Below are 15,940 nucleotides of genomic sequence, written 5' to 3'. Positions count from 1 at the left end.
TCCATGCTCAATATATACACAGGTAAAACACGGTCTGAGTTGTTTATAATCGGGAACACCGAAAAAGTCACTAAATATTGGCGCAAACGCAAGAAGGAAAACGTGGAAAGTAGTGGACATAGTGGATGAGAGTCTGACAGAAGATAAAAATAGATATGACTATGTAGATGAATATTTAAGAATCTTTCAAACAGACAAGCAGAAAATATGTTGTAAGAAAAATAATTTAGCGAGCCACATAATTATTATGAAGGTAAACAATTTCACAGGAAGACACAAATCAAGACGAATTGACGTGAAAATTCCAAAGATGAAAAAAATGGAACAAATGGTACGACATCAGATGAGTATAATAAGATTAACACGAATTACTCTTTAAAAATTGTGTAAGGTTCTAACAGGACCTTTTGACCCAATATGTTGGATAACTCGTATTATTTTTCTTGTAACAATTCAATCTCCCGTCTGCACTCTCAAACATCTCAAGTCTTTCATCTCTAGAAAAATACACATGTTCACGCTCACTCACAGGGCGAAAAACAATCTTTAAGCAAGTCCTTAAAGGTGGCGTAAAGGTGGCTTAAAGGATATACAATCTTTAAGCCACCTTTAAGTCACCTTTAAGCTGAGCTTATAGGTCCTTAATGTCCAAACTTCTTTAAGTCACCTTTAAGCAATCTTTAAGCTACCTTTAAGCATCTTTAAGTGGCATTTACACTCCCTTTAAGTTGTCTTTAAACCATCTTAAAGTTCCCTTTAAGTCAAGTTTGATCAAACTGAACAATGAAAACATATATTAAATGCAAAAGCTCTTTTATAGGGCGGGGAGGGGTGATCCGGATGATGATATAATTTCCAAGGAAGGGGTGGGGGACGTTCCAGGGGGTTTTAATTGTTGCTCCATTAAACACATATCGCTATCATCAACAACGCTCCGCTGGACACAGATTGCCGTTATGAAATTCTTTATAATTTTTTTTTTGTTTCATATTATTCAAAATTATTGTAGGGGTGATCGCAGTCTCTGTATGTAACTTTGTGCATGAAATTATATTTAAGTATGTTTGTTTCCTATTATAAATTAATCGGTGAAATCTCTCTCTCTCTCTCTCTCTCTCTCTCTCTCTCTCTCTCTCTCTCTCTCTCTCTCTCTCTCTCAGTTCATCCGGTTATTAAACAAAATAAAGATAATGAACCAAAACTGCATGATTTAATTTTAAAGTCGGTTGAAGGTATGTATTTTTTTTTCAATTTTAATTATTTCTAGGTCTAATTCTAGATCTGCTAGATAATATAAATGTTAAAGATGAAAAGACTCTCAACTGCCTTTGTTATATCGGGCAGGATATTACTGCGTTGTTTGTCTAGACATAGTTGTGTTCGTTTGTGTATATCTAATTAGAGTCTATTGTTTGTCCAACTTAAGAAAACCCCTGGAACTAACACAGAATATACAAGATATACACAACAGTTGTGTCGTGTGCCCTGGTGCACGTTTGTGTATATCTAATTAGAGTCTATTGTTTGTCCAACTTAAGAAAACCCCTGGAAATAACACAGAATATACATGATATACACAACAGGTGTCTCTTGTGCCAAGGCGCAAGTCAGGGTTTCTAAAGGCGTTGAAATCTTAGTATGTACGTGTATACGATAAGTCTAGTGAATAAAAGTTTATTTACATTTGTAATTCATTTTCAAAGTATTATTTCCTAGCTCTGGGTTTTAAAATTGTTACGTCTACAAATTAAAGATACATGTATGTAACAGTGAAATCTAGAGGCTAATTAATTCCTGTACCGGTGATCATAAATAGGGGTTAATTGTTTAAATATATGTATAAGAGTAAATATGTCACATACCCGGCCTAGGCCTGGTACATCACACAATTGTATGTACAAGTATATGAATACATCACTTGCAATTGTCACATGCAGTAAATACGTCACCCGTAATTGGTAATATTGTTTGTTATAGAATTGATAGTCTAAAAATCATGAATATGATTAAATGTTTAAACATACTGGAACGGCGCCGTGATCATGAAAACCGGGAAAATTGCGTAGAACTAATACCCTAATAGTTTCAATGCATTTAATAAAAGAAATGAGTTCATCTTCTTCCTTGCATTTCATTTAGCTATGAATTAGATGATCGTTTATCTACTCGGATTACTTGAAATTGTTTTTTAAATGTCATTTTTGTCTAAGAAATGGTAATTCTCTACATTACATATTTTGTAAACATCTATCAGACTCGAGCTTTGTTTACATAACTATCAATTCTTACTTCTGTATCTCGCTTGTAACATTTAATATTTTGGTCAATCTTTTAAAATGCTCCAATAAACCATTTTATACATAAAAAATAAAATAAATTTTTGATCTTAAATCGTGTACAAGTCCCTTTAGGTTTTGTTCAAACAATTGTTAAATTTTCTATCATTTAAATTGTGTGTTCATCAAATACTGATTCCGACTACCTTGAAGTCATTAAATTTCTTTTGGCTATTGACAAGAAAAGGAGACGCGTGACCATCCAATGAAAACAAATACACAGAGTTTGATTGACAGGTTCAGCCAGGTCTCCAGAAACATAGTTTGTCATTGGATGAAATGGGATAATTTTTCCCACCAAGACCAAGGTCACCCGCCAGTTGGAGGAGAGGCACGGGATACAGGCAAGGAAGTTCTTGTGCCCGGTGGCTGGTTGTTTGGCAGCAAGTCTGACGTGAAAGCACGAGAAGGATCCACAACCCTTTAAAGACATACTTTTAAATGTCAGTCGGTGGTGAGGGTGAATAAAGGTTACATCGATGCAGGACTCTATATTTTCAAGGGTGCCTCAGTCACTGAGGAGACAAAGACTGTCCTCTCGAAGTGCAGGAGATTGCGGAGACGGTTCTCCAGAGTGACAAGGACCGGAAAGGGCGCGACCAAGACAAGGCTTCAATCAAACGGCAGAGGATTTCTATTGAAGAGTACCGTGACAGAAGCACTGCTCCAGTTTTTGTCTCACTGCCGTGCCAGACACCCGGGGAAAGCTAACAAATCGGTCTGACTTGGATTGTTACACAGTATTTGTATAGGCATGCTATATCGTTGAATGTATTTTTGTACCAATCGGACGTCAACTTCCTGTTTAACGAGTACTTTGTTTATTTATAGCAAAAATTTTCTAACAAATTTCCCTCAAAGATTTCTCAGCAGCTATTTGTTCGCAGATGCTTGACATTTTAACACACTGTTTCTTTAGGCATGCCATATTGTGGGATATATTTCTGTACCAATCGGATGCCAGCTTTCTGTTAACTGTCGACTTTGCTTATGTTGCATATTCACATCAGAGCGGGGGTATCACTAGTGAGCATTGGCTCACACAGATATCTTGTTTTATATGCAATTTGTTTGATCATGTATTTATATGTGTAATATGTTTTACGGTGCTACCGTTCTGGCCAGCGCAGCAATAATTACACATACCTTGCATCATTGTCAACTTATAGTTTATTTAGGTATCAACGAACGTCAAATAATTTTTGAGAGAGTATTGCTCTACAATAAGTGTGCCAACCCCCTACCCCAAGAGAGAGGGAGAGAGAGAGCCCGGTTCCTGTTTGTTGGTGTGCAATTTCCCACTTTTAAATTTGATGGTCTGACTATATGCAATATCAACAGACTTTTTTTAAATTGCTTATTTTTTCATTTTATTCCTTTTTATTTAGTTCAAAGTGTCCTATTATTTATTTCCTCCCTACTCATATACCTACCTGAATACTGTACATGCATGCACAGTTAGCTTAAAAATGGATCGATATGATCGTAAAGTATGGCTCTTGCTAGTATATATACATAAAATCTCTATATTAAAAAAAATAAAAACAAATCATATGTCAATGAGGCAGGTATCGCAGTCTATACTGAAATAGCCAGTACACTCATTACAGATGTTTAATCCACCTTTAAATTTATCGCGGGAAATAAAGCGCGAGTGCACTGTGAGGTCATCCATGACTTTGTTCGTCTTTGTTTACGTTTCTCGACTCAATACGGAGGTATGGAAGCATGTAACAAATGTTTTGGGTCTCGCCAAAGCATATGCGGTACTTAAAACGTGTCTTCAAACTTTAAGTCACCGTAAATTAGCACCACGGGTGAAAACATTAGAGAGCATTATGGGACGTAGACAACACATTTTGTTTGATGAACTGAAGGTTTAGCTCGTTCTTTTTCCCACGCACACTGGTTCTTAGAGCTCGCTTCGCTCGCTATAAAAATTAATATTATGCCTTGTTTGATATTATAACTTGACTGTAGAGCCCGACCGTTCGGTGTGTATTCAGTCAGTCTTATACTTTAATTGATCAGATACAGACGTACTTTCCGGAATTTGGGCTAAAGTATGAATTCAACATATAATAACGGTAAATATTATCACTCCCATGGATCTCTATGTTATACTATTTTACACCTTTATTAATGTATTTGTTTATGTCTGTTAATGGTTACATAATATAATTAAATTTAAACACTGAACGTACTCGTTCTCTTTTTGAACTCGGCTCGACTTAACCCCTGGACGTTCCCGTTACGATAACATTAACTCAATGTGCATTGAATTATTCCCTAACCCATATAACAAAACGTTATATACATCTGCAGTATCAAATATTAATTTAAAAACTGCCAATTCAACATCATTTCAGAATGGATATTTCATTCATATATGTTAATATATAAGTTAAAAGCATGCGCGGATCCAGATTTTTTTTCCGGGGGGGGGGGGGGGAGGTGGGGTGTCCGACCGTTATTTGAGTTTGTCGATGAGGGGGAAGGGATCCGAGTCATATTTTTTAATAATGTATATTAAATAACTTTAAATTTTGCAGGAGAGGGCCCTTTAACCCCCCGCCCCCTCTAGATCCGCTCAGAAGAAGAGTGCATAAACAAGCAATAGTTCCTCGTAAGAATTCTTGAAAGCTGTACAAAACCATATCATCGATCCCGATGAATTAAACTTGTGACGTTACTATAATTGGCATTGCAATCCTGAAAGGTATTCTAAATTCAAATAATAGCAGCCACTTCTATTGTACTTGTGTTGTACTTCACGTTGGCATATTGCATGTTGACAATCTGGTTACGCTTCATGTGTATTAGCACATTGAGGAAAAGCATATTAGATTCCTACGCAAGCACGGTTAATATCTTTACAAATCATTTATATGCAACTTATTATTAAAGTCATCATTATCCAGTACAATTGTAAAAATGTTCTTTAAAGACATTTCTTATTTGCACCTCTTAATTTTTTCCACACATTAACATCTATGATGAACTATGTTTTATAAAGTAATAATAAACGGGGGTCTGACACATGGTTTAGCCCACCGTGACTGAACTTCATTCGTTCTTATCGCATATCAAAATAAATAGAGGATATTTTAGCTTTATGAAGTGATAACCTGATCATTGTGTTCCTATGCAAAGAGACAACGGCTCTTAGTAACAGTTATAGTACCAGATGTCTTCCAAAATGATACCTTCTTTGTATAGCAGCGGTGGCACCAATGATAATGTAAGTTTGTTTTTATATACATTGTTGTTGAGAGCAAGTAAAGCGAAAACAATTATTTCCCTGGAAACGACTGAGCGATCCAAACTCAATGACATCGTTGAATCATCTAGAATCTCAGAAAAGCAAGCGTTTACTCTTTTAAAGTATGATATTGATTTTTTTAATACACCCCTTTGCGTTTAAAAGGTAAACCCCACTTGTTTATGTCCCATAATGCAGCAGAATATCGTTCATTCTTCTTTTAGGGAGTGATACCAGAGACTGTTTTATACTGTAGCCAATTTATTTTGATCTATTAATAAGTTTATTTTTATTTTTAAATGAAATAGAGGACTTGGAATTTAAACCCATTTAGCTAAATCTATATTCTTAACACACAATTGTTCAACAGAGCGGGTAGTCGCGATTGCCGATAAAAATTCTCTATACCTGCAATACAACTTTTGGAGAGCATTCGCTCTGCTAAACACGGGTATGCCGCATGTGTAAAACAATATTGAATTACAACACTCAAATACCGGTCTTGTTAAGGATAAATCATCACACCATGAACGAATTAAATGATTGAACTCTTTTATACAAGGGTTGATCCAAAAGTAATGTCGTATATTTTGATATTCTACAACTGTGGACGAAAAGTAGTGTTTTGCATAGTTCACATCTAAATAGAAATAGCATTTAATTGACTATAATGACTTGGCCAAGAAATATATCTTGCATTTAAAAAAAAGTAAAAAGTTCAGTGAATGCATTGACATATTGATCCCTGCAGTGCATAACTATACCAAATATCAATCAAAATGCTTGTTTGTGAAAGTGTGTAGGAAATTGTAGGACCATTTTAAACGTGTATTTCATCCTTAGCAAAAGGAAATTCCAGTCCTTCTATTAAACTGAGAAAAATGTAAAGGGATTGGCAATTTAACAAATTATACTTCTTTACAAAGCATTTGAATTGTATTTTAAGACACCCCTTTATTCCCCTGTCCTCTTTAAAAAGAATAAAAAAGACTTTTAGGTGTATCATGTAAAATGCTTAAAACTGTTTCTATTAAGAAAGAGGATTTTCTATTCGTGTCCTCTTTTTTTCAGCGCAAAATGAAAAATGAACACAATGCAAAAACAGAAATGAACATTAATTTTATTCATTTTGGTCGTTGAACACAACATAAATTGGTGAACCCACCATCTTTTTTACACAAAAGCACATTTTACAGTATCTTTAAACCTTCATATTCCACAATGACAGTCATAATATTTGTGATTCCACCAATTTCATTCATCGATTGTTTCACTTACGAAAAACTTGGTGGGTCCACCAATAATAAGATAATGGCGATTCTGTTATTTAAAACAGCATCAAATATATCAAATACACAGGACCCTGGTGATTCCACCAATTTTATTCATCGACTATCTCACTTTCAAATAAACTTGGTGGGTCCACCAATAATAAGATATTGGCGATTCTATTATTTTGAAAAGCATAAAATATCTCATTCACACAGGCCCCTGGTGGTTCCACCAAAAATCAATTGTGAATATGTCTGCATACAGTTTTGTATTTCATTCAAAGAATTGGTGATCCCACCAACAAAGCAATGATAGAACATTTGACAAAAACAAAAACTTTCGAATGCCTAAAAATACGCAATTTTGCAAACATTGTTTGGTGATTCCACCAATAGTCAAAGAGGTAAAATTTTCTAAAATGTCAATAATATGTCAATATATAAACACTACACTGAACAAATTTTAGGAACTTGTCCAAATTGAAAAATGCTGTCGCTATTTCAATACTTGGTGGATCCACTAATATAAAATTGTGCGAAATGTGAAATGTAACTAGAGTTCCAGATTGGTGGACTCACCAAGAATTTTTAAAAGATAAGAATCTGTTAATAAATCGCTGTGTTAAATAGAGCAGGCTTGGCAACCAAAAAAGATGAACATTTTAGTTTCTATACAAGACAAGACAAGAAAGTTGGTGAATCCACCAGAAAGATCACATTAACATATTTTTAGTTTTCGCTGATGCAGACTAGTGGAATGAATTTACCTTGTTGGACTCACCAAAAACAAGCACTTTCACTTTAGATTTACATACTTTGTGGATCTACCATGACTTATTAACCAAAAATAGATTACATAGCTGGTGCATGCACACACAAAAAAATCCCTCAAAAACACTTTGTTTATCAGTCAAATAAAAATGTAGATTTGTCGGAGTCTCCTCTTTCTGTGGGTCAAAATACGTTTTCCTTTTTAACGGGATTATCAATGACAGAAAAGAATTATATTATAAAAGATAAAAGCAAAAATTATCATCACTAACTCCTAGGTGCAACTTATAAGGATTTCCACCGATGGTAGGTGTTGTAAATAAACTAGTCCCCGTCACTATTCATCATTTCAATAATTCGTTGATTATTATCCCTTAGAAAATCACCGATACTACTCTCTGGTCATGTTTTAAAGAGTTCTTGAATTATCGACATACGCATAGTGTGTCGTTCCTCCTCAGGCTTCTAGATGGAGGTGGTGCCACAAGGATTTTATGTGTAAACCAACACAGCGATCTGTAAAAAAGTACAAAACTAATTACTTTACTGGATAATTATGAAAATGGAAAAAAAATTTCAACTTTATATGTTAAACTTTCACATATGATTTTACTTGATTTTGTCAGCTCAGGTACAGTGAAAATGAAAGAAAATATAATAACATAAAGTCAATGTAGAAGTCATGCGTTGAAGTTTAAAATAATCAATAGAATGTTGATAAAACGAACAAAATTGCATAAAGAAAACTAGGTACTCAGTTTCAGTTTCGTATATAAATAATGACAATAAATAATAATCAATATGTAATCAATAAATGTTTTAAAAAGTGCTAGTCTCTCATGATTGTAAATAATGTTTCCTAATTTGTTTGCTGGAAAGGTAGTTTTACATAGGTATTGCTTCATGAAGATGGCTATAAAATACATATTTTAACTAAACAACCAATTATCCAGGGGCTGGAGAGCAATTGTACCGGATTAAATGAAAATATAAATGGTATAATGCTTCATATTTCACTTAATTTGAATTACTTCTCGTATCAACATATCTAAGAACAGAATTCGGCTCTTCCTTAGCACATTGTATTTTATTAGACCATGACCAGGCGTCTCAGTTCGTACCCGCTTCACCCGAGTTTTATACGAAATGCGAGAAAGAATTACGTAATAATGGCAGCTACCGAGTGCCTCTTAGACAAACGAAAAAGCTTTCATTCAATACATACAAATATTCCGTTTGCCTCGTGGTTATTTTAACGTCAACAGATCTTGCAACTGACAAGGCAACTTGTCATCTAACGCCTGGCTATTCTACTTGGCGATGTCACTTATTCAAACAAAAAGATATTGCAACTTATCACTGCACAGTTCTCTACCTAATGTTACATTGTAATCAAATTATACAGATTATACCACAGTGATATTCTTTTTCTGCGTACATTTACTTCCTCTGCATCTTGTATTCAGTTTATTGAATATTAGACAACATAGCTTAAGTTTTCAGTATTCATTCTTACACTTTAATAGAAATACAAACAACCATATATGTATATTTATGAAAATATCTGGCTTTTAAGTCCAAAAATCTTTTTATAACATATTATGCAGTGTTTTGGGGTAGGGAATTGTTAATTTTCTATATATTTACACCCACCGACAGAGTTCTTGAAATCTTTTTTCCACTGTCAGTCATTTGGACTGACAACCATCAGAAGTTTGTCAGTCCAGACTGATTTCTATCAGTCCGAACATTTTCGATAGAAAGATGAAAAACTACAAGTATATATTTGCCTTATAGTTTCTCTCAGTTTTACCTTAATTATTCTGATTTCTCCTAACTTTCACATTCTGGCTCTTGATAACATTCTTATTTATCACTTCATTAATTATTTTTATTTCCTTCCCTCTCACATTATCAACTTTCTTCTTGTTCTCTTTCTCGTTCTCTTTCTGCACATCTCATATGTAACTAGGGCTCGGTTGTCAGATATCGGAGTTCTTATTTCCCGAAAAAATTTATAAATGATTACATTGGGATTTTTGTGTGTATTTCTGTGTATTGCAATAAAAACATTCACTGAAAACCCTGTTTCGGTGTATGCAATGTACATTGAAAAAACGTAACGAGACAACACTCGCCATCTTGGATTTATAGGGGGCCCTCAGATCACGCTATGTTTAAAACAAGTTCTCCAATTTCTCCCATGATTTCTGACGACATCTAGGTTGGAAAATGATTGAAAGACTTATTCCTATTGTCTGACTACATCTGTTATCTGCATTATAAACACACCGTATCAATATGTACGAAATACTCGCCAAACTTATCGAAAGCAACGGAAGTAATAATTACTGAGGTGTTCCGAAAATGTATAATAAGTCTAGAGGGAGCGAAAAAAACCGCGAAAAACTCCTCTAGATTTATTGTATGCATTCGGATCTCCTCAGTGAGTATGAAAATTAGTTATATTTTCGCAAGTTACTCTGTCCATATCTACCGGTCATTTGGACTGACAGGCAACCTCAAGTAATCGGTCCTTGGTTTTTTTTATCGGTCTTGCCGACAGGACCGAAAGATTTCAAGAACTCTGCACCGAGTATGATTACCTCAAATTTTAACAGAAAGGATGACTGCACTTAAGGACATGCGATATTTGCAAGAAAATAAACTTTTAAAAAAAGAATTTTCTTTCAATTGCAGAAATGGTCAACATCTAAACTGCAACTTTACGTAATTGCGTTAAATAAAAGTATGTGTTAACAAGTACGAATTTGTTTTATAGGCGGGGGTCATCACGATTTATTGAATATCCATACAATAATAAGGACACCCACTTTTACACTGACTTCATACAAAATCAGCGCATGTTTGTCTATTGTTTTACATTTAACAGTAGTTGTATATTTGCATCATCAAAGTTATGTCAAAGGGAGATTAATAAACAAACATGCGCTCATGGTTTAAATGAGAACAAACTGCTTCTTCTTACTTCCGCTTTCCCCGTTGTAACCAAGGGTTGATGCATGTTGTATATTATATAAATCATTACGTGATTTCTCACCTCAAGTAGCTTTGTTAATACAAACTTCTATCACATGACGTGAAAGATAGCATTTTGTGTGCTTACTAGGACAATATTTTCAGGAACGTTAAGTTGTCAGGCATTCATTTAAAGGGACTTGGACACGATTTAAGCTCAAATTTCTCAAAATATAATTTGTCATATTTAATGTCTAAAATAATCAGTATGGGTGTTTTTAATACTTTGTCAAAATTTGAAAGTCCAATATCGAGTTACAAGCGAGTTACAGAGGTAAACATGTTTTGTTAACAAAGCTTGAGCCTTGTTATTGTTTAAATATGTGTTATAATGATATGTTTCAATCTAATGTTACTTTTTGGTGTTGGTAAAATTATTTATGAGTCAATTGAATGAGTTAATCTTGTTTCCACAAGTTATTTTGTCAAAGAAATTGTAATTTCTTTACTTCACATTATTTGTAAGCAAATATAAGACTTGAGCTTTGTTTACATAACAACGATTTTTGTTCCTCTGTCTCTCGCTTGTAACATGACTTCTAACATTCAAATCTAGGAAATCGTTCAAAATACACAAGAAAACTATTTTATGTATACAAATCAAAAATAAAATTTTCATCTGAAATTGTGTCTAAGTCCTTTTAAAGTCTCATGTACTTACATAGGCGTGGTCTAATTGTTGAAACCATATTAAATAGTATACTTGTACCATATAGAATAGATAGGGTTATGGTGAAAGAGTGATCACATGAATTCTATACATGGCATTGTTATTCATGATAGTCTAATTTTAGTACCATTCTGATAGTCAGCTCCACCTCTCATGGATATTAATATCAATCGTATGTTTGATCAAGGGCATATAAGCAAAAAATCTCCTTTTTTTGAAAGTTATAAGGAGAAAAACATAGAAAAAGCTTAATGTATCACAGTCATGTTGGAAATTGACTGGACTCTTTAACAATTTTAACAAAAGTGGAACTAGGTTAAGAAATAAACGCAACAGAAGCGACCAAAAGGGGCCCAAAACCCGGCGCCAAGTGCAGTCATCCTTTATGAAACATATAGCTATGTAGACACTCACATAACTGAAATCTACTCAACCCTCTTATCAATTGGTCAAAACCTACAGTGACATAGGAAAAATCACGGACTGCACGAAATAATCATATATACATATGCATCTTACTGATGTATATGAATTGTAATTTAAATAGTTTTTAATTACTTTTGACAATCATTTGATCAATTTGTTAAAAGAATGATGTTTATACAAACAGAAACGAGGGTATGCTTACTTTGACGATTCATACAGATTATATGAAGGTTGCAAAAATTGCAGAAACAATTCCTAAACCCGATAACGCGAATTCTAGCCACACCCTGCGATAAGAAACCCAACCCTGTGGTTGTTGAATTCATAATTTTGGACTTTATAGTCTTTCTTAAAATTCATTCAGTTTCAGTAGAGAAAAAGAAGAAGAGTTTCAACCATTTTACGTGTATATTAACACTGCATGACCATATTGGCCTACTGAGTGCATCAGGTGACAGAACAAAATCATATTTGCGCCTATGTTAATTTTAAATCTGTTAAAGAAAGTGGGCGCTTAAGATGTACATTCGGCGGGAATCTGGGCGCACACGGAGAATGAAAATTCCATCAATCAATTTTGCACATTTTCCGAATTATAACGGTTATTTGGTTTTTTTTTGGACGTGAACTGGGTAGAAAAATGTTTGTAATGCAAAGGTTTTATAATATGGGTCTCCATGTTAATATAGCAACACGATTCAATTCATGCAAAATCCTACTTATTTATTGCTGTCTTTGAATGATTTTGTCGTCTCTTGGTCTTCTCTTTTAGTAATAATAGTCATAGTTGTTTACGTGCTGAAAAATTGCAATTCACGTGGCTTAATAGCTAAAGCTAATTTTTGAACTCATTAATCTTAAGCTTACTTTCACAAGGTCTGTGGATATGATTAGTACCATCGATATCTCTAGACAAGTTTTTGCTCTAAAGGCCTCGTAATATCTCTAAAAACCGTTAATCGACCTCTGAAAAAAGTAAGCTAAATTCGCGTGCAGATCAAGTGTCGTCATTTATACGTGTGAACAAACTACAATACTTCACTTACATGTAAGTTATTTTGGCTAAGCGAACAGAGTGGTTAAAATATAATGATTTAGTTTGATTGATCATTCCTGTCTCCTTAGGTATTTTCCCATCATTTTCCTGATTATTTTTGTAAATGAGAAAATATTTTTTAGGCATATTATAATTAAATTTCACTGCACTGAAACTATAGAAAAAAATAGCTATGTATATACTTACACTAGTGATTAACTATTCTTTTTCAATGGAAATCCCTACATATTTTTTCCATTGTTCACCACTTTGCATATGGTCAGTGAATTTAATTTGTACATAAATCTAGTTTTTAGAATTAATCTTCATAATCATTGAAACTTTTATCTCCTCTTTGATAACGTGTTGGATCCCGCAAGTGACATCCAGATGCTGAAATCATTCAATTATGTTTAAGGAAATTATCAAGGAGAGCATATCACTGAATACATTTTTTGATATCATATATATATATCCAACCCAACCCATTTATTACGTCAGGCGAAGGGATACATTAGTGCACCTTCCTTTGCACCTTCGCGTTCTTTTCTCTTTGAAGTAAGGTTGTTTTGAGACATTAGTATGTCATCTATAGGTCTAGTATTTATTTTGCGCGTGTTGAAGACTTACATTTAGAACAAATAAAATCAAAAACACTTAATATTTTTAAAAAACCATTATGACAGCAGTTACAGGTACGTATCATCGTTATTGAAAGTGTGTGGGGGCAAACTCGTCCAAAAAATCTTGACAAGCATAACAATCCTAATCCGTGGGAAGGGGGGGGGGGGGGTCAGAACATAGCATAACATCAACTTCCTTTCAATTAATTTTTTTATATTCTCCCAAAAAGGGGGAGACAACTCCATTTTAATTTTCCTCTTTATATGTAGATTTAAAAAAATGTTTACTGCGCAAAAAAGCGGGGGGGGGGGGGGGGGTGCTGCCACCCTTATCCCTACTCCACCCTCACCCCCGATGCTACGTGCCTTAGTTATAGCTACAAGGTACTTGTATAAAGGCCAGGTCAATGATACAGATATATAGCTGTTGCATTTGTAATGTTTATATACTTCCATAACTTCAGCAATCGCCATAACTTCGCACTTTTTCTGCAGTTAATTGTGGACACGGTTAAGTAACTTATTCACAAAAATTCCAAGTACTCATGTTGATGTAGTGTATGACTTACCATAACTAGGCCGACTTCATTTGTTGTCTTTATTTCTTTTTTTCTTTCTTCATGTATCCAACCATCGGCATCTATATGTATAATTCTTTTCTTCTCTTTCACACACAATATCCAATATTTCGGTCATTATTCAAACAGATGAATCATTTTATTTCGTGGTAATTCAAAATTCCGTTGTTGTTAATCCGTATATCCTATTTTAGAATGTTGATCATTCGTACTGTAAACTGTTCTGTGAATGACCCCATTCACCCAGCCTTCTATTGGTTGATGGTATAATGTTTCAGAGGAAGGCACAGCAGGAAGTCTTTATGCAACCGTTATTTGTTGACTGTGCCGTGCATTTCAAATTCAAAATAAATAGAATACAATATCTAGCTACATTTAACTGTATTTATTTGTTGAATAGTGCTAAAAATAAGCGCAATATTTTTCAATTATGCGATCATTGGTTCCTGTTTTACAAGTTTTTCCGACTTACTTTTATGAACCACGCTAGTCCATAATACAGCATTCTATTCATAATGATAAACTACATGTAACCTTAAAGGGAAACTTGTTAATCTTAATCTAAGATTAAATCGTTACAAACAATTAATTGTCATACATTTTCTAAACACTCTTCTCCTAGAATAAACAGAAATTTGATTAGATCAATACTCTCTCTCTCTCTCTCTCTCTCTCTCTCTCTCTCTCTCTCTCTCTCTCTCTCTCTCTCTCTCTCTCTCTGGGGAGGGTTAACTATTACCGTGACCTTACATACAGACTCAGGAAAGCCGCCCCTGTCTACTGTTGGCCGCCCCGATTACGACACCGAGTGCTGATTTTGAAGCGGAGAATTTCATCGGATAAGTTCGATTTCTCCGCTTCACAGGCGGGCCCGATTTTTTAAAATAGTTTTCGTTTCGATAAATTACATTTCGTTACGGTTCAAATGAAAACTTGTCAAACAGAAAGAGTTGAATGCATCAAAGAGAAAAAAAAACTGAGGATGGGGGTGTCTGAATTTTACTTATTGTTTGATGATGAAGAGTTTGGGGGACAAAGTCATCATATCGTACATAAATTGCTTTAAAAGCTTATCATGAATTAAGTGTCTGGTAACTGGAATGAGTTTTTTCATATCAATCGGATTGTTCATCTATTTTGAGTACAAAGTATCATAACAAAGAGACATGTTTTGAAGGGTACTATTTAAATCAACATTTTGTGTATTTATTTGAATTAATCAGTTAGCAATATTGAAGCGTTCCTTCGCTTTTTGTTGAGACACTCATGTCACATTGCTGAAAAAAGCCACTAAGAAAACATATGCATGTATATAACCAAAATATATACTTAGTATTCTTAGCACTTTAAAAAAAAATTCAGGGTGGATTTAGGTCATATAATATTTTTCAAATTGTAAACACACAATATAAGGTCGCTAGGATATAGAGGATATTTTGAATTGAGATAAGGAGACACAAAACGCGGTTCCTCTTGTCCTGCACAAGGTCAGCAATGTTTATCCTCCCGCTGGTATGAAGACCCAGCGAATTCAACAGAATGTAGCCTCCCGCTGTGCCGACCAAGAAAGTGATCTTACAGGTGTTTGTAATTATTTAATGAAAGACCTCCCTCTTTGCTGAGCTTCTAGCACGGAATTATTCTGAAATTCTCAGATATTGCTGAATTTTACGTAATTAACATTACGTTGCGATGTTCTAATGAAACATGCTCCTGGAAAGTGACTTATATAACTCAATGAATATAAATATATATCTTTTCAGTTGAATAATTGTCAAAACTTAGAAGCAATTATTAAAAAAAAAAGTATGTACCTTACAAAAATACGATTGAGATGAACTGACTGAGCACTCACAAGAATGTTTATGAAGCGATATCTTATAAGAAACTTTCGAGAGGCGGGTATGACGCATCTTACATGTAGGTCC

General features: G+C 34.3%; 1 protein-coding gene across 1 annotated transcript in view; it reads left to right on the top strand.

The window, feature by feature from the left end:
- Window positions 1-5,446: 5,446 nt before the first annotated feature.
- LOC128173869 (uncharacterized) overlaps window positions 5,447-15,940 on the top strand; it is a 38,553-nt gene continuing 28,059 nt past the window's right edge. Inside the window, exon 1 of the mRNA XM_052839552.1 lies at window positions 5,447-5,577. The gene's annotated coding sequence lies outside the window, so the exon portion shown is untranslated. The remainder of the gene's footprint in view (window positions 5,578-15,940) is intronic.

Source organism: Crassostrea angulata, chromosome 2 (assembly GCF_025612915.1).
Source record: "Crassostrea angulata isolate pt1a10 chromosome 2, ASM2561291v2, whole genome shotgun sequence".
Lineage (NCBI taxonomy): Eukaryota > Metazoa > Mollusca > Bivalvia > Ostreida > Ostreidae > Magallana > Magallana angulata.
The sequence above is the reverse complement of the archived record's forward strand: the minus strand, read 5'-3'. Positions and strand labels throughout refer to the sequence as shown.